General features: G+C 48.6%; 2 long non-coding RNA genes and 3 pseudogenes across 2 annotated transcripts in view; 2 read left to right on the plus strand and 3 right to left on the minus strand.

Annotated features, from left to right (window-relative positions):
- LOC135058272 (uncharacterized) overlaps positions 1 to 19,652 on the minus strand; it is a 357,308-nt gene that overhangs the window by 99,061 nt on the left and 238,595 nt on the right. The window lies entirely within an intron of this gene.
- LOC135058274 (uncharacterized) overlaps positions 1 to 19,652 on the plus strand; it is an 86,518-nt gene that overhangs the window by 66,378 nt on the left and 488 nt on the right. The gene's annotated exons all lie outside the window — the stretch shown is intronic.
- LOC134896629 (5S ribosomal RNA) lies at positions 7,457 to 7,574 on the minus strand (annotated as a pseudogene).
- On the minus strand, positions 7,724 to 7,841 carry LOC134898242 (5S ribosomal RNA; annotated as a pseudogene).
- LOC134897155 (5S ribosomal RNA) lies at positions 8,264 to 8,381 on the plus strand (annotated as a pseudogene).

The raw sequence follows: 19,652 nt of genomic DNA on the forward strand, positions 1-19,652 counted from the left end.
TAGTCCTGCAGGCCATGTCACTGTCAAGTCTGACGAGTCCTCTCCTGCCTGGGATTCCTCCGATGCATCCTTGAGTGTAACGCCTCCTGCTGCTGGCGCTGCTGTTGTTGATGCTGGGAGTCGATCGTCATCCCAGAGGGGAAGTCGGAAGACCACTTGTACTACTTCCAGTAAGCAATTGACTGTCCAACAGTCCTTTGCGAGGAAGATGAAATATCACAGCAGTCATCCTGCTGCAAAGCGGATAACTCAGGCCTTGGCAGCCTGGGTGGTGAGAAACGTGTTTCCGTATCCACCGTTAATTCACAGGGAACTAGAGAATTGATTGAGGTACTGTGTCCCCGGTACGAAATACCATCTAGGTTCCATTTCTCTAGGCAGGTGATACCGAAAATGTACACAGACGTCAGAAAAAGAGTTACCAGTGTCCTAAAAAATGCAGTTGTACTCAATATCCACTTAACCACGGACATGTGGACAAGTGGAGCAGGGCAGACTCAGGACTATATGACTGTGACAGCCCACTGGGTAGATGTATTGCCTCCCGCAGCAAGAACAGCAGCGACTGCACCAGTAGCAGCATCTCGCAAACGCCAACTCGTTCCTAGGCAGGCTACGCTTTGTATCACCGCTTTCCAGAATACGCACACAGCTGAAAACCTCTTATGGCAACTGAGGAAGATCATCGCAGAATGGCTTACCCCAATTGGACTCTCCTGGGGATTTGTGACATCGGACAACGCCAGCAATATTGTGCGTGCATTACATCTGGGCAAATTCCAGCACGTCTCATGTTTTGCACATACCTTGAATTTGGTGGTGCAGAATTATTTAAAAAACGACAGGGGCGTGCAAGAGATGCTGTCGGTGGCCCGAAGAATTGCGGGCCACTTTCGGCATTCAGGCACCGCGTACAGAAGACTGGAGCACCACCAAACACACCTAAACCTGCCCTGCCATCATCTGAAGCAGGAGGTGGTAACGAGGTGGAATTCAACCCTCTGTATGCTTCAGAGGATGGAGGAGCAGCAAAAGTCCATTCAAGCCTATACATCTGGCCACGATATAGGCAAAGGAGGTGGAATGCACCTGTCTCAAGCGCAGTGGAGAATGATTTCAACGTTGTGCAAGGTTCTGCAACCCTTTGAACTTGCCACACGTGAAGTCAGTTCAGACACTGCCAGCCTGAGTCAGGTCATTCCCCTCATCAGGCTTTTGCAGAAGAAGCTGGAGACATTGAAGGAGGAGCTAAAACAGAGCGATTCCGCTAGGCATGTGGGACTTGTGGATGGAGCCCTTCATTCGCTTAACCAGGATTCACGGGTGGTCAATCTGTTGAAATCAGAGCACTACATTTTGGCCAAGGTGCTCGATCATAGATTTAAAACCTACGTTGTATCTCTCTTTCCGGAAGACACAAGTCTGCAGAGGTTCAAAGACCTGCTGGTGAGAAAATTGTCAAGTCAAGCGGAACGTGACCCGTCAACAGCTCCTCCTTCACATTCTCCCGCAACTGGGGGTGCGAGGAAAAGGCTGAGAATTCCGAGCCCACCCGCTGGCGGTGATGCAGGGCAGTCTGGAGTGAGTGCTGACATCTGGTCCGGACTGAAGGACCTGCCAACGATCACTGACATGTCGTCTACTGTCACTGCATATGATTCTGTCACCATTGAAAGAATGGTGGAGGATTATATGAGTGACTGCATCCAAGTAGGCACGTCAGACAGTCCGTACGTATACTGGCAGGAAAAAGAGGCAATTTGGAGGCCCTTGCACAAACTGGCTTTATTTTACCTAAGTTGCCCCCCCTCCAGTGTGTACTCCGAAAGAGTGTTTAGTGCAGCCGCTCACCTTGTCAGCAATCGGCGTACGAGGTTACTTCCAGAAAATGTGGAGAAGATGATGTTCATCAAAATGAATTATAATCAATTCCTCTGTGGAGACATTCACCAGCAATTGCCTCCTGAAAGTACACAGGGACCTGAGATGGTGGATTCCAGTGGGGACGAATTAATAATCTGTGAGGAGGGGGATGTACACAGTGAAAGGGGTGAGGAATCGGAGGAAGAGGAGGAGGTGGACATCTTGCCTCTGTAGAGCCAGTTTGTGCATGGAGAGATTGATTGCTTCTTTTTTGGGGGGGGCCCAAACCAACCAGTCATTTCAGTCACAGTCGTGTGGCAGACCCTGTCGCTGAAATGATGGGTTTGTTAAAGTGTGCATGTCCTGTTTATACAACATAAGGGTGGGAGGGAGGGCCCAAGGACAATTCCATCTTGCACCTCTTTTTTCTTTCATTTAACTTTGCATCATGTGCTATTTGGGGACTATTTTTGAAGTGCCATCCTGTCTGACACTGCAGTGCCACTCCTAGATGGTGTTATGCACACCAGTGCCTGCAGGAATGTACTGGTGTTTGAACTGTTATACACACCAGTGCCTGCAGGAATGTACTGGTGTCTGAACAGAGAGGGATGCAAAACAAATGAACTCACAGACAGACTGGGAAATATGACATAACGTACACAGAAGGTGATAGGGTAACAAAACCAACACAGAGTGAACAGAAGAGCCCAGAGGCTAAGAAACTGGGTGTCTCCCTAGTATTAGAAATGCTCAGATGGAAAAAGCAAGATGTTGTGTTTTAATACGTAGAGAACCCGAAATGCTGTTGCTAAGGGCAACAGCAAAACCCTAAAGGGTTACCAACGGGTGTGGCAGTAAACTCCTTGGTCAGAGATGGAATAATAGACACAAGGAGAGTCTCCACAATCCTAATTCTCACTTGCAGGGCCCAGGTTCAGCTTACTGCCACTAAACTGACACATGGACGCCCTGCACAGTGAGAGAGGATTATGCAGGCAGGTCTGAAAGTACAGCCACAAACCTGCTGGGTTCACAGAATAGCAAAAGAACCTCAGCAGGCTAAACGACTGACTCCAGTCTTACTGCTAGGTCTGGATTGGCAGAGTGTAGTACCAAATGCCCAGGCCTATTTGCAGTAAGCAACAACAAATACAAAGCTACACAGTACTGGCTAACTTTCAGGAACTGACTAACCAACAAAGATTCAGCAGCATCTGCTTAACCTGAGAAGAGGCCTTATAAAGCAGGTGCTGTCCACGCCCCCCTCAGACCTCACAGACTGTGAGCACAAAAACCAGCACCGGATCCCATGCCTGTAACCACTGCACAGCAAAAGACCCGAACCGGAGTATCAGCTGCGCTCAGGTTACTCCGCTAGCACTTGTCTCCCGGTTGCCATGACGACGTGGCCGCATAGGGCAGGAGACCCTAACAGTACCCCCCCTCTGACGAGGGGTCAAAGAACCCCTACCACCGGGTTTATCGGGGAACTGCGAGAAGAAAGAGCGTATCAGTCTGGGGGCATGAAGATCACAACTGCGCACCCACGACCGCTCCTCCGGGCCATACCCCTTCCAGTGCACCAAAAATGACAGCCGACCCCGAACCATCTTGGAGTCAAGAATCCTTTCAACAACAAACTCCCTCTGGCCACGTATCAGAAGAGGGGAAGGTCTTCCTCTGGAAGAAGGATTACTAATCGCCCGTTTTAAAAGGGAACAATGAAATGTTTTATTGATACCCAAAGAACGGGGCAGATCTAACTGAAATGCCACCGGATTGATAACCCTGGTGATCTTATAAGGGCCGATGAACCGGGGGCCTAACTTATGAGATGGCTGTTTCAACTTCAAATTCTTGGTAGACAACCAGACGAAGTCTCCTAATTTGAAGCTGCAGGGTCTTTTCCGCTTATCAAAAACCCTTTTGGTCACTAATGACACAGACACAAGGGCTTTCTTCACTTTCCTCCAAATACCTCTAAGGACCGAAACGACAGAGGAACCACCAGGCGTGGAGTCCAGGGGGTCAAAAGAATTGGCCTTAGGATGATGCCCATACACACAAAGGAAGGGAGAGATCCCTGTAGCAGAGTGAGCCGCGTTGTTATAGGCAAACTCCGCCATTGACAGATGAGCAACCCAGTCAGTCTGACACTTGGAGACATAACACCTGAGGAACTGCTCCAAGGTCTGGTTCACCCTTTCAGTCTGCCCATTAGACTGCGGATGGTAGCCTGACGACAAGCTGACAGAAATCTGGAGATCGGAACAAAATGCCCTCCAGAATTTGGCCACAAACTGGGATCCGCGGTCAGAGACCACATCAAGTGGCAACCCGTGGAGGCGCACAACATGCAGCATAAATAATTCAGACAGGCGTCTGGCCGATGGCAGCCCAACCAGTGGAACGAAGTGCGCCATCTTCGAAAACCTGTCAACGACAACCCAGATGGCTGTCATCCCAGAGGATTTGGGCAAGTCCACAACAAAATCCATTGAAATGTGGGTCCATGCAGGGCCGGATTAACAATGGGGCGGGTGGAGCTGCAGCTCCAGGCCCCCCATCACAATAGGCCCACTGCATCTGCATTGCTGCTGCAGCAAGAAAATAAATTTCCCTGCTACAGCAGCTTGCCAGTGACAGTGTGAAGCACCGCCCCTGTAGCTGGTACTAGTAGTACATTGACTCATACTGCCGACCGAGTGGCTCCAAATGCCAGCGGCCAGCGGGTATTCACAGGGAATAAAGGAACTCGGCAGGGGGTGGGGCTACACGGGACCCAGGGGGCGGAGCTATGCGGGACTCAGGCTGCCAGGGCTTGCTGCTGCACATGGCTGGAGTAGAGGAGATCTGCCTGCTGCACACAGTGCACAACATCCAGGGCTGACCCAGCCATTGACACTGCATTGGTCTCTGCTGTATTGTAAGGTAAAGAGTGAGTGGAAGGAATTGTATGTGACTTGTGTATCTGTTTGAGCGTGTGTGTGTGTGTGTGTGTGTGTGTGTGTTACTTCCAGTTCCATGTTAACTTCTATAGTGTGTGTGTGTGTGTGTGTGTGTGTGTGTGTCTTGCATGTGAGCTTCTTCAGGGGATAGAGTTTAATATAGAGCATGAGTGAGGAAGTGTGTGAGTGTGATACAGTGCGGGGGGAGGGAGTGTGTGAGTGTGATACAGGGCAGGCTGCGGGGGGGAGGGAGTGTGTGAGTGTGATACAGAGCAAACCTCGGAGGGAGTGTGTGAGTGTGATACAGGGCAGGCTGCGGAGGGAGGGAGTGTGTGAGTGTGATACAGGGCAGGCTGCGGGGGCAGGGAGTGTGTGAGTGTGATACAGGGCAGGCTGCCGGGGGAGGGAGTGTGTGAGTGTGATACAGATCAGGCCTCGGGGGGAGGGAGTGTGTGAGTGTGATACAGAGCAGGCCTCGGGGGGAGGGAGTGTGTGAGTGTGATACAGGGCAGACTGCGGGGGGAGGGAGTGTGTGAGTGTGATACAGATCAGGCCTCGGGGGGAGGGAGTGTGTGAGTGTGATACAGAGCAGGCCTCGGGGGGAGGGAGTGTGTGAGTGTGATACAGGGCAGACTGCGGGGGGAGGGAGTGTGTGAGTGTGATACAGAGCAGGCCTCGGGGGGAGGGAGTGTGTGAGTGTGATACAGAGCAGGCCTCGGGGGGAGGGAGTGTGTGAGTGTGATACAGGGCAGACTGCGGGGGGAGGGAGTGTGTGAGTGTGATACAGGGCAGTCTGCGGGGGGAGGGAGTGTGTGAGTGTTATACAGAGCAGGCCTTGGGGGGAGGGAGTGTGTGACTGTGATACAGGGCAGACTGCGGGGGGAGGGAGTGTGTGAGTGTGATACAGGGCAGTCTGCGGGGGGAGGGAGTGTGTGAGTGTGATACAGAGCAGGCCTTGGGGGGAGGGAGTGTGTGACTGATACAGGGCAGACTGTGGGGGGAGGGAGAGTGTGAGTGTTATACTGGGCACAGGACATGCTGCTGGGGGAGGGAGTGTGTGAGTGTGATACAGGGCAGACTGCGGGGGGAGGGAGTGTGTGAGTGTGATACAGGGCAGTCTGCGGGGGGAGGGAGTGTGTGAGTGTGATACAGAGCAGGCCTTGGGGGGAGGGAGTGTGTGACTGTGATACAGGGCAGACTGCGGGGGGAGGGAGAGTGTGAGTGTTATACAGGGCACAGGACATGCTGCGGGGGGAGGGAGTGCATGAGTGTGATACAGAGCAGGTCTCAGGGGGAGGGAGTGTGTGAGTGTGATACAGCGCAGGCCACGAGGGGAAAGAGTGTGATAGAGGGCAGGCCACGGGGGAATGGAGTGTGTCAGTGTGATAGAATGCAGGCTGCGGGAGGAGGGAGTGTGGGGCCAATGTGTTTATTCTATTGAGGCCATTAAGTTTACCCCCCCCCCCCCCCCTTCCCCTTTGGGTCCAGTGTGTTTGTATTTTCCTGTCGGGTTCCAATGTGTCTTGAGAATGACGACCAGCTCAGTGGTATGAATATGAAAGTCCGCTGTTTTCTCATAACTGGAGATTCCTTATGGAGATGTAAAATTAAACAGTGGTTATACCATTTGTGTATTGGTGAGTGCCCTTTTTTTTTTAAAAACGGACTGCATGTGGTCACTGTTGGTGACATTACAGATGAGTATGTGGGAGGAGTGCATATTGCTTTAATTAACTTTATATAAGCATGTATTTTACCCTGAAATTTTGATTGAGAATTTGCTTTTTTAAAACAAGACGGTCTCAGGAGATACGCCAATCACTGCGTGACTGTCTGCCTGTGACTGTGGCCAATCTCTATCACCCCACGACGCACTGCAGCTTATACTAACATGCTGCTCTATGCTATGGCCAATAGATTTCCACCACGTCTCCCTCCCCCCGTAGCTGCCAGTAAGTCAGCAGCTGCAGAGGCGTCTCTTCACATCATCTGTGCGAGGGATCGGTAATGACATCACCAACACAAAGAGCAGGTGAAAAGGCGTCCAGCTCTAGCATGCGCACAGCGTCTATTCACCTAAGCAGAGCAGCGAGTGACAGGAGCCTCCCAACTGCCCCCCACATGCGGGAAGCTGCGACCTGCGGGTGGGACAGTGGTGCAGTCCCCAAAAAAGGGACTGTCCACAAAAATAGGGACAGTTGATAGGTATGCTAACTGCTGGGTCACCTTAGTGTTACAATTGTAAAGGAGAGAAAAAGACAAAAAACCCTTGTTTGGGAGCACTCGTTTATGAAAATAAATATAATATAAAGTAAGATGAATGATGAAATGGGATAAAACTTAACCTTTAATTGTTTCTTAAATAAAATGGAGGTAAAGTAATTATAAGACTCATGTCTAATGTTTGAAGTAGAAAGCCTTGTTTAACCTTTTTAACAAATGAGGTACAAGGTAATGAAGGAGGGTGAAAATATCAGAGATATTGTGTGTTGCATGGATACCATGGATTTCTGATGAAGTGAGGGTACCCAATGAAGTCACTGTCTATGCCTTATGATGAAGAAATTAATGGTAGCATAATATGGTAGCAAAGTTGGATTGAGATGAGAAGAAATGGCAATGAAGAATGAAAGGGGGGAGGGGGCCCACTGCACCTGGTATTCTCAGGAGGTTTCCCTTCCTGATACTGATCAGGCCATACCTGCTTAGCTTCCGAGATCGGACAAGATCGGGCGTATTCAGGGTAGTATGGCCGTGGGCCTGATTGTTGGAAATGTGAGAGAAGAAATCGGAGGAAATCGACTCCTATTGTCTGTACTAAGCATAAATCAAAACCATGAATAGTCTGGGAGGGTTATTCCAGAAGCAGAGATGCACGATATATCGGATGGGATTTTTCCTTAATTAGGGGCCCACTGCACCTGGTATTCTCAGGAGGTTCACCTTCCCATTACTAACCAGGCCATGCCTGCTTAGCTTCCGAAATTGGACAGGATCGGGCGTATTCAGGGTAGTATGGCCGTGGGCCACTATAGAGGAAAAATGGGAAATGGGGAAGTGAACATGCTCTGCTTGCTGTACTTCACACTCAACCACGGCTATGGACAGTCTCAAAATTGTATTTCCAGACAGCGGTATGTCTGGATAGTTCTGAGTGTCTGGGATGTCTTTGCAAAATGAATCAGTGGAAAAAAATGATGAAAATGATAGATGGAGTTTTTTTAGAGTGATGAGTTCTCATGGAGATGTTAAATAAAGATGTGTGTGCTGTGTATATGTATGGCTGTATCCATAAAGCAACTTACACATCTTTATTTAACATCTCCATGAGAACTCATGTGTGATTCTGGAATAACCCTCCCAGACTATTCATGGTTTTGATTTATGCTTAGTACAGACAATAGGAGTCGATTTCCTCCGATTTCTTCTCTCACATTTCCAACAATCAGGCCCACGGCCATACTACCCTGAATACGCCCGATCTTGTCCGATCTCGGAAGCTAAGCAGGTATGGCCTGATCAGTATCAGAAAGGGAAACCTCCTGAGAATACCAGGTGCAGTGGGCCCCCTCCCCCCTTTCATTCTTCATTGCCATTTCTTCTCATCTCAATCCAACTTTGCTACCATATTATGCTACCATTAATTTCTTCATCATAAGGCATAGACAGTGACTTCATTGGGTACCCTCACTTCATCAGAAATCCATGGTATCCATGCAACACACAATATCTCTGATATTTTCACCCTCCTTCATTACCTTGTACCTCATTTGTTAAAAAGGTTAAACAAGGCTTTCTACTTCAAACATTAGACATGAGTCTTATAATTACTTTACCTCCATTTTATTTAAGAAACAATTAAAGGTTAAGTTTTATCCCATTTCATCATTCATCTTACTTTATATTATATTTATTTTCATAAACGAGTGCTCCCAAACAAGGGTTTTTTGTCTTTTTCTCTCCTTTACAATTGTAGTCTAGTCTACAAAATTCCTGGGAGCACCGCCAATCATTAGCAGTTTTAGATTCCCCTTTTTTTAAACTGCATATATATTGGTTTTTTTCTTTCTTTTGATTCTACATCTATATTACGTTTAGATTGTTCAGACTAGTGCGGCTCCACACTGAATTTACTTCACCTTAGTGTTACCCCTGTTCTACCCTGTCCAGACGACACCCTCTCTCCAACTCTACCCCCTCTAACTACCATTCCTGATATATCTTCTCAGTACAGCTAATGTTAAAAAAAAGTAAAGTCTTTTTCTTTATTTTTTTTACATACAGAATTAGTTAACATTTGATATCAATATGCGACCTGGACCTGTAGCTTCTTTCGTTGAGAGGTTTCAGATTGACGTCATCACTAAGCATCATTTTTCATATTACGGTTATGTTAACAAGAGATGTTTCCCTTTGTTCATTACACTATTGATATAAGTGAAGAAGGTAGGGAGATTGAGGTTTTTCAAGGTAGGCATTAGTCACACACAACATGGCACAGGCCACACCCCTGTGCAGACCACACCCTCACAACATCAACCACACCCCCCACATTACTAGTCACATCCCCACTGCGTTTTCACATTCCCTGCGGCACCATAAAATAGGCCCTTCATAAATTTCAGCTCCAGGCCCATGTGAACCTTAATCTGTCACTGGGTCCATGGCTTAGATGGAATAGAGAGTGGATGTAATGGGCCAACAGGAACCCCTCTAGGAGTCTTATTTCGGGCACAGATGTCACATGCCCGAACCCACTGATCCACATCCTTAGCCACCGAGGGCCACCACACCGCCCTAGATAGCAACTCCCGAGTTCTGGCAATACCCGGGTGACCTGCAGACTTCTTAGCATGGAATTCCAGGAACACTCGCTGTCTTAACCTAGGAGGCACAAACAAAAGACCTACCGGAAGGTCTGGAGGAGCCTGCTCCTGTGCTCTAAGGACTAATGACAAGAGGTCCTGGGTAATGCCCACTTTAATACATGATGGGGACACAATGGGCAACGGCTCCTCGGTGGTCTCCTGGATTGGAGCAAAACTCCGCGAGAGCGCATCAGCCTTGATGTTTTTTGACCCAGGGCAATATGTTATCAAAAAATTAAAGCGAGCAAAAAACAAAGCCCATCGTGCCTGCCTGGCATTGAGACGCTTCGCTGACTCTAAATATGCCAAATTCTTATGGTCGGTGAGAATTGAGACCACAAACTTAGCCCCCTCAAGCCAGTGTCTCCACTCCTCGAGTGCATCCTTAATAGCCAACAATTCCCGGTTACCCACGTCATAATTCATCTCGGCAGGCGAAAATTTACGGGAAATGTAAGCACAGGGATGAAGGCGATTATCAGACACTCCCATCTGAGAGAGCACTGCCCCAATACCCATCTCAGAGGCATCCACCTCCACCACAAAAGGACGCTCTGGATCTGGGTGTCGCAGCACCTTGGCCGAGACAAATGCCCTTTTGAGACGGGCAAAAGCCGCTTTGGCCTCACGAGACCAGTGAGCAACATCCGCCCCTTTCTTAGTGAGTGCCACCAAGGGCGCCACTATAGACGAAAATCCAGAGATAAATCGTCTATAAAAATTTGCAAAGCCCAGGAAACGCTGAAGCGCCTTCAAACTAGTGGGCTGCACCCAATCCAGGACTGCCTGTACCTTGGAACCCTCCATTTGGAAACCTTCTGGGGAGATAATATATCCTAGAAATGCGATTTGCTGAACTTCAAATTCGCACTTCTCCAGCTTCGCCCCAAGCCGGTGGTCTCTGAGTTTCTGGAGGACTAAGCGTACATGCTTCCGATGTTCCTCCAGGGAATGGGAGAAGATTAGGATGTCATCTAAGTATACAACTAAGAATCTATCCAAATATTCCCTGAGCACATCGTTCATGAAATCCTGGAAGACTGCCGGGGCATTAGAGAGCCCAAAAGGCATCACCAAATATTCATAATGCCCTGAGTGGGTATTAAAGGCAGTCTTCCATTCATCCCCCTCTCTTATTCGGATTAGATTGTACGCACCGCGTAGGTCAATCTTAGAAAAAATGGTGGCAGTACGAAGCTGGTCAAACAAGACCGAAATGAGAGGCAGTGGGTATGAGTTTTTAATCGTGATACGGTTCAATTCCCTGAAGTCGATGCAGGGTCGCAATGAACCATCCTTTTTACCCACGAAGAAGAACCCCGACCCAACTGGAGACTGTGAAGGTCTGATAAATCCTTTAGCCAAGTTCTCCTGAATGTACTCTGCCATAGCCTGAGTCTCAGGACGTGACAGGGAGTACAACCTGCTCTTGGGAAGCTTAGCATTCGGCAACAAATCAATGGCACAGTCATAGGGGCGATGGGGAGGTAGTACCTCTGCAACTTTTTTGGAGAACACGTCCGCAAAATCTGCATAACACCCTGGCAATCCTGGCAAACTTAGCTGCGAGAGCCTGACTGGAAGGCTCAAGCAACTCCTGAAACAATCAGTACCCCAACTAAGAATCTCCCCAGAGACCCAGTCAAATTGAGGATTGTGGGCCCTTAACCAGGGTAACCCCAACACCAATGGGGCAAAAGTACAGACAGTCACATAAAAGGACAATTTTTCAGAGTGTGTGGCTCCAATAAACAAAGAAATCTGGCTAGTGCAAGAGGTAATTTTACCCTGGGATAATGGTTCCCCGTTTAACCCACAAATCTCAATTTCCGACGCCAAGGGTACTAAGGAAACAGAGTGTTTCAGGGCGAATTGGCGGTCCATAAAAAACCCCGTCGGCCCCACTGTCCACAAAGGCCTCAGTCTTGACAGTTTGACCGAGGATCTTCAAGGTCACCGGAATGATAAAAGTCTTCTTGGGAAATTCTGACTTCTGGCCTGACAGGATATTTCCCATCACCCTCAGGCCCTGGAGTTTTCCGGCTTTTCTGGGCATGATACTACCACATGACCCTTATTCCCACAGTACAAACACAACCCCTGCTGTCTCCTCCGCGTCTTCTCACGCGAGGAGAGGCGGGTAGCCCCAATCTGCATAGGCTCCTCGGAAAATTCCTCAGAGTCTGAGGTTCCCTTGGGAAAGAAGGAAACCTCGGTCTCCCTTTCAAGCCTACGCTCTCTCAGCCGTCTATCCACCCGGATGGATAACTGCATGAGCTGATCCAAGCTATCAGGCAAGGGATATTGTACCAGTTGGTCTTTTATCTGGTTAGAAAGACCTCTTCGGTACTGGTGTCTCAGGGCTGGGTCATTCCACTGGGTATCATGGGCCAACCTCCGAAACTCCGTACAGTAAACCTCAACTGGCCTTCGCCCTTGCTTAAGGATCGAAATCTGAGCCTCGGCTGAGGCCGTCTTGTCAGGGTCATCATACAACATGCCCAGTGCCGTAAAAAAAGCATCAACACTTTTAAGCGACGGACAGTCAGGCTGCAACCCATATGCCCAGACCTGTGGGTCTCCTTGTAGCAAGGAAATCACTATGCCCACCCGCTGAATCTCTGACCCAGAAGACTGAGGCCAAAGCTGGAAATATAACTTGCAGCTCTCCTTGAAACAAAAGAACTGCGAGCGATCTCCAGAAAAACGATCCGGAAGATTTACTTTCGGCTCCTTAACCCCTGAAGGTGCTGCTGCTGCGGGAGCTCCGCCAGAGGCCTGGGAGGTGTGCATTTTAATGGACAAATCATTAAATTGACGAGTCAGGACCTGCACCTGATCGACCACCTGTTGCAACGTATTTTGAGGGGTATGCTCCATATTCCCACAAAATTTCAACAGGAGTATTGGACTGCTGAATATGTTATGCACACCAGTGCCTGCGGGAATGTACTGGTGTTTGAACTGTTATACACACCAGTGCCTGCAGGAATGTACTGGTGTCTGAACAGAGAGGGATGCAAAACAAATGAACTCACAGACAGACTGGGAAATATGACATAACGTACACAGAAGGTGATAGGGTAACAAAACCAACACAGAGTGAACAGAAGAGCCCAGAGGCTAAGAAACTGGGTGTCTCCCTAGTATTAGAAATGCTCAGATGGAAAAAGCAAGATGTTGTGTTTTAATACGTAGAGAACCCGAAATGCTGTTGCTAAGGGCAACAGCAAAACCCTAAAGGGTTACCAACGGGTGTGGCAGTAAACTCCTTGGTCAGAGATGGAATAATAGACACAAGGAGAGTCTCCACAATCCTAATTCTCACTTGCAGGGCCCAGGTTCAGCTTACTGCCACTAAACTGACACATGGACGCCCTGCACAGTGAGAGAGGATTATGCAGGCAGGTCTGAAAGTACAGCCACAAACCTGCTGGGTTCACAGAATAGCAAAAGAACCTCAGCAGGCTAAACGACTGACTCCAGTCTTACTGCTAGGTCTGGATTGGCAGAGTGTAGTACCAAATGCCCAGGCCTATTTGCAGTAAGCAACAACAAATACAAAGCTACACAGTACTGGCTAACTTTCAGGAACTGACTAACCAACAAAGATTCAGCAGCATCTGCTTAACCTGAGAAGAGGCCTTATAAAGCAGGTGCTGTCCACGCCCCCCTCAGACCTCACAGACTGTGAGCACAAAAACCAGCACCGGATCCCATGCCTGTAACCACTGCACAGCAAAAGACCCGAACCGGAGTATCAGCTGCGCTCAGGTTACTCCGCTAGCACTTGTCTCCCGGTTGCCATGACGACGTGGCCGCACAGGGCAGGAGACCCTAACAGATGGGCCAGGTGTTTGTGTCGGCCACTTGGATCGCTTAGCTTAGTCACACAGCTACCTCATTGCACCTCTTTTTTTCTTTGCATCATGTGCTGTTTGGGGACTATTTTTTGAAGTGCCTTCCTGTCTGACACTGCAGTGCCACTCCTAGATGGGCCAGGTGTTTGTGTCGGCTACTTGGGTCGCTTAGCTTAGTCACACAGCTACCTCATTGCACCTCTTTTTTTCTTTGCATCATGTGCTGTTTGGGGACTATTTTTTTGAAGTGCCATCCTGTCTGACACTGCAGTGCCACTCCTAGATGTGCCAGGTGTTTGTGTCGGCCACTTGGGTCGCTTAGCTTAGTCACACAGCTACCTCATTGCACCTCTTTTTTCTTTGCATCATGTGCTGTATGGGGACTATTTTTTTAAATCTGCCATCCTGTCTGACACTGCAGTGCCACTCCTAGATGGGCCAGGTGTTTGTGTCGGCCACTTTTGTCGCTTAGCTTAGCCATCCAGCGACCTTGGTGCACCTCTTGTTTTCTTTGCATCATGTGCTGTTTGGGGACTATTTTTTAAAACTGCCATCTTGTCTGACACTGCAGTGCCACTGCTAGATGGGCCAGGTGTTTGTGTCGGCCACTTGGGTCGCTTAGCTTAGTCACACAGCTACCTCATTGCACCTCTTTTTTTCTTTGCATCATGTGCTGTTTGGGGACTATTTTATAATTCTGCCATCCTGTCTGACACTGCAGTGCCACTCCTAGATGGGCCAGGTGTTTGTGTCGGCCACTTGTGTCGCTTAGCTTAGCCATCCAGCGACCTCGGTGCAAATTTTAGGACTAAAAATAATATTGTGAGATGTGAGGTGTTCAGAATAGACTGGAAATGAGTGGAAATTATAGTTATTGAGGTTAATAATACTATGGGATCAAAATGACCCCCAAATTCTATGATTAAAGCTGTTTTTGAGGGTTTTTTGTATTAAAACACCCGAATCTAAAACACACCCGAATCCGACAAAAAAAATTTCAGGGAGGTTTTGCCAAAACGCGTCCGAATAGAAAAAACGGCCGCGGAACCGAATCCAAAACCAAAACACAAAACCCGAAAAATTTCACTAGATGGGACACAGTGACGCAGCACAGTCCCTTAGATGGACACAGTGACAGAAGCACAGCCCTTTAGATGGATACAGTGATAGCACTTTTATTCCGCACAGCCATTTGGATGGACACCGCAGAGCAGAGCACAGCATATTCCAGCGTGACTGGAGTAAAATGGCACAGAGTCCCAGCCATGGCTCCCTTATATGGAATTAAAAACTCATGAGAATCTGGTGCCAGGAGGATGACGTTCGACTTCAATCTGGAATTTGAGTCTGGCGGGAACACCTGAGCCATGGATTGGGTAGACTCAGGGGATCGGGTAGTCTCAGGTTCCATTAGTTTGTATAAGATGCATATTTTCAGAGAGGAAGACACTTGCATTGGGGAACAGCGTACTGGGATGCAGTGTGCAGAACAGTACAAACAAATTATACAACAATATATCATTTTTTAACTAGCAACTTGGCTCACACTGTGTGGAGTCAGACCACTTTTATGCACACGCACTGGGGTACAGAGCATACTAGAGTGCAGCGTACTGAGGTGCAGTTCACAGAACAGTACAAATTTATATATATATATATATATATATAAAATATTTTTTAACTGAGTGGAGTGAGACTGCTTTTACACACGTGCACTGGAGTACATAGTACTGGGGTGCAGTGCACAGAACAGTAGAAACAAATTATACAACAATTTTTTTTTTTTTGATTGGCAGCTTGGCTCAAACTTTCTGGAGTGAGACTGCTTTTACACACTGGGGTACAGAGTGCACTGGAGTACAGCGTTTTGGGGTGCAGTGCGCAGAATAGTACAAAATTACAAATTAAACAAAAATATAAATTTTTATTATTTTTTTAACTGCCAGCTCAGCTCGCACTGTGCAGAGTCAGACCGCTTTTACACGCGCACACTGGGGAAATACAGTGCACAGTACATACAAAATACAATTTTTTTTTAACTTCTATTAACTGTGATCGCATTGGATGGGGCCTACAGTGCAGCACCAATTAGACAAAGGGAACTGGACACAGCTTGTGGATGGACACACTGGGCGGGATGTACTAAAGGGAAAATGCGGTAAAACACCCGTTTTTGGGGGCTTTACCACATTTTCATATGTACTAACCCCCGGGCACCGGGTTTTCGCCACCAAGGGTATCTTTTGATGGCGATACCCTATTGAAGTCTGTGGGCTTCTTACTGCCGGCTGCCACATCCCGCTGCCTCCGCCGCGCCGCTCATGCCTCCCCCCCTTCCCTGGCATACCTGCGTGCAGGCAGCCCTAGTCCCGGAACCCAAATTACTCCTCCCCTAGCAACACAGCCAGAGGTTCTTCTGGCTGCAGGGAGGAGGAGGAGGAGCCTGGGCCTGACTGCTGCCTGCTTGCTGGCTTGGGAGGTGACCGAGACCCCAGGGAGGTCTCCATCAGACTGCTTAGAAATTAGATGAACATCGCTCCGTGTGTACCCCCCTTTAGTTGGACACAGTGACAGCAGCACAGCCCCTTGTGGACACAGTGACAGCAGCACAGCCACTTAGATGGACACAATGACAGCAGCAAAGCCACTTAGATGGTCACAGTGACAGCAGCACAGCCACTTAAATGGACACAGTGACAGCAGCACAGCCCCTTAGATGGACACATTGACAGCAGCAAAGCCACTTAGATGGTAACAGTGACAGCAGCACAGCCACTTAAATGGACACAGTGACAGCAGTACAGCCACTTAGATGGACACAGTGACAGCAGCACAGCCCCTTATGAACACAGTGATAGCAGCACAGCGCCTTGTGGACACAGTGACAGCAGCACAGCCCCTTATGGACACAGTGACAGCAGCATAGCCCCTTATGGACACAGTGACAGCAGCATAGCCCCCTTAGATGGACACAGTGACAGCAGCACAGCCGCTTAGATGAACACAGTGACAGCAGCACAGCCACTTAGATGGACACAATGACAGCAGCACAGCCCGTTAGATGGACACAGTGACAGCAGCACAGCCACTTAGATGGACACAATGACAGCAGCACAGCCCCTTAGATGGACACAGTGACAGCAGCACAGTTCCTTAGATGGTCACAGGGACAGCAGCACAGCCACATAGATGGACACAGTAACAACAGCACTGTCACTTAGATGGACACAATGACAGCAGCACAGCCACTTAGATGGACACAGTGACAACAGCACAGCCACATATATAGACACACTGACAGCAGTACAGCCCGTTAGATGGTCACAGGGACAGCAGCACAGCCACTTTGATAGACACAATGACAGCAGCACAGCCCCTTATGGACACAATGACAGCAGCATAGCCCCTTATGGACACAGGGACAGCAGCACAGCCACATAGATGGTCACAGGGACAGCAGCACAGCCACATAGATGGACACAGTGACAGCAGCACAGCCACAGAGATGGACACAGTGACAGCAGCACAGCCACTTAAATGGACACAGTGACAGCAGTACAGCCACTTAGATGGACACAGTGACAGCAGCACAGCCCCTTATGAACAGAGTGATAGCAGCACAGCGCCTTGTGGACACAGTGACAACAGCATAGCCCCTTATGGACACAGTGACAGCAGCATAGCCCCTTAGATGGACACAGTGACAGCAGCACAGCCGCTTAGATGAACACAGTGACAGCAGCACAGCCGTTTGGATGGACTCAGTGATAGCAGCATAGCCCCTTAGATGGTCACAGTGACAGCAGCACAGCCGCTTAGATGAACACAGTGACAGCAGCACAGCCGTTTGGATGGACTCAGTGATAGCAGCATAGCCCCTTAGATGGTCACAGTGACAGCAGCACAGCCGCTTAGATGAACACAGTGACAGCAGCATAGCCATTTAGATGGACAAAGTAAGTGTGAAAAAAGAAAGAGTGGGAGCGCAGTTCATGTACTGCATTTTTATGTGGATGACATATTAATATTTTAAATAAAACAATATATTGGATTCATTCTGCGCTCCCACTCTTTCTTTTTTCACACTTACTTTGATCCATTGTTGGGGCAGCCCGCCCACAACTGGTGAGCAGCCGTCTGAATCCAACCACATATAGTGTGTGTATTGTAGAGCGCCAATCTTTTGTGTATATACTTAGATGGACACAATGACAGCAGCACAGCCCCTTAGATGGACACAGTGACAGCAGCACAGTTCCTTAGATGGTCACAGGGAGAGCAGCACAGCCACATAGATGGACACAGTAACAACAGCACTGTCACTTAGATGGACACAATGACAGCAGCACAGCCACTTAGATGGACACAGTGACAACAGCACAGCCACATATATAGACACACTGACAGCAGTACAGCCCGTTAGATGGTCACAGGGACAGCAGCACAGCCACTTTGATAGACACATTGACAGCAGCACAACCCCTTATGGACACAGTGACAGCAGCATAGCCCCTTATGGACACAGGTACAGCAGCACAGCCCCTTAGATGGACACAGTGACAGCAGCACAGCCCCTTAGATGGTCACAGGTACAGCAGCACAGCCCCTTAGATGGACACAGTGACAGCAGCACAGCCCCTTAGATGGACACAGTGACATCAGCACAGCCACATAGATGGACACAGTGACAGCAGCACAGCCACATAGATGGACACAGTGACAGCAGCACAGCCACATAGATGGACACAGTGACAGCAGCACAGCCCCTTAGATGGTCACAGGGACAGCAGCACAGACCCTTAGATAGACACAGTGACAGCAGCACAGCCACATAGATGGACACAGTGACAGCAGCACAGCCACATAGATGGACACAGTGACAGCAGCACAGCCACATAGATGGACACAGTGACAGCAGCACAGCCACTTAGATAGACACAGTGACATCAGCACTTTTTAATCTAAAATGACACTGCAATTTAGATTTCAGTTTGAACACACCACCCACCCAAATCTAACTCTCTCTGCACATGTTACATCTGCCCCACCTGCAGTTCAACATGGTTTTGTTCAATTGCTAATTTTTTGGGTTTGCTAACAAACCTGAATAAGGCCCATAATGCACCATCAGCGAATCATGTATCAGCTTTCATCAGTCATGTTCACAGGCAGATAAATGCTGACAGCTATTTGGTTTCCCAGGGTTACAGCAAGTGACTGCTATCTGTACGGTTCACTATGGGGGTCATTCCGAGTTGATCGCTAGCTGCAGTTGTTCACAGCGCAGCGATCAGGCTAAAAAAAGGTCTGTTCTGCGCATACGTATGCGGCGCAATGCGCACGCACGACGTACGGGCACAACGAACGATGCAGTTTTGCACAGGGTCTAGCGAAGCGTTTCAGTCGCACTGCTGGGCGCAGAGTGATTGACTTGAAGTGGGCGTTTCTGGGTGGCAACTGACCGTTTTCAGGGTGTGTTTGGAAAAACGCAGGCGTGCCAGGTAAAAAGCAGGCGTGGCTGGGCAAACGCAGGGCGGGTTTGTGATGTCAAAACAGGAACTGAACAGTCTGAAGTGATCGCAAGCGCTGAGTAGGTTTTGAGCTACTCTGAAACTGCACAAAAAAAATGTTGTAGCCGCTCTGCGATCCTTTCGTTCGCACTTCTGCTAAGCAAAAATACACTCCCAGTGGGTGGTGGCATAGCATTTGCACGGCTGCTAAAAACTGCTAGCGAGCGATCAACTGGAATGACCACCAATATCACTCCGTTCGCCGATATTGATCGCCTCACAGTGCGATCTACCTCGGAATTCTGAAGTGATCCCAATATATTGATCATTTGTCAGGAATTATCTAACTGTGTAATTGAATTTCAGACCCAATGTGTCGCAGACACCAGAACGGATTAGTTAAATGGCATTTACATAGCGGCTGATGCAAAACAACTTTATTCATGATGAAATACAATTAAAAATCCAATAGCTTATCTTCTCCAGCCAGTGATGCTGTTGGAAGGAGTCAGTCACCGCTTGACGTATGCCTTTTACGCGTCGTTCATCTCATACGTACAGTGTGAAAAATGAGTTTACCGTCCTGAAGACGCTGCGCAC

Source organism: Pseudophryne corroboree, chromosome 3 (assembly GCF_028390025.1).
Source record: "Pseudophryne corroboree isolate aPseCor3 chromosome 3, aPseCor3.hap2, whole genome shotgun sequence".
Lineage (NCBI taxonomy): Eukaryota > Metazoa > Chordata > Amphibia > Anura > Myobatrachidae > Pseudophryne > Pseudophryne corroboree.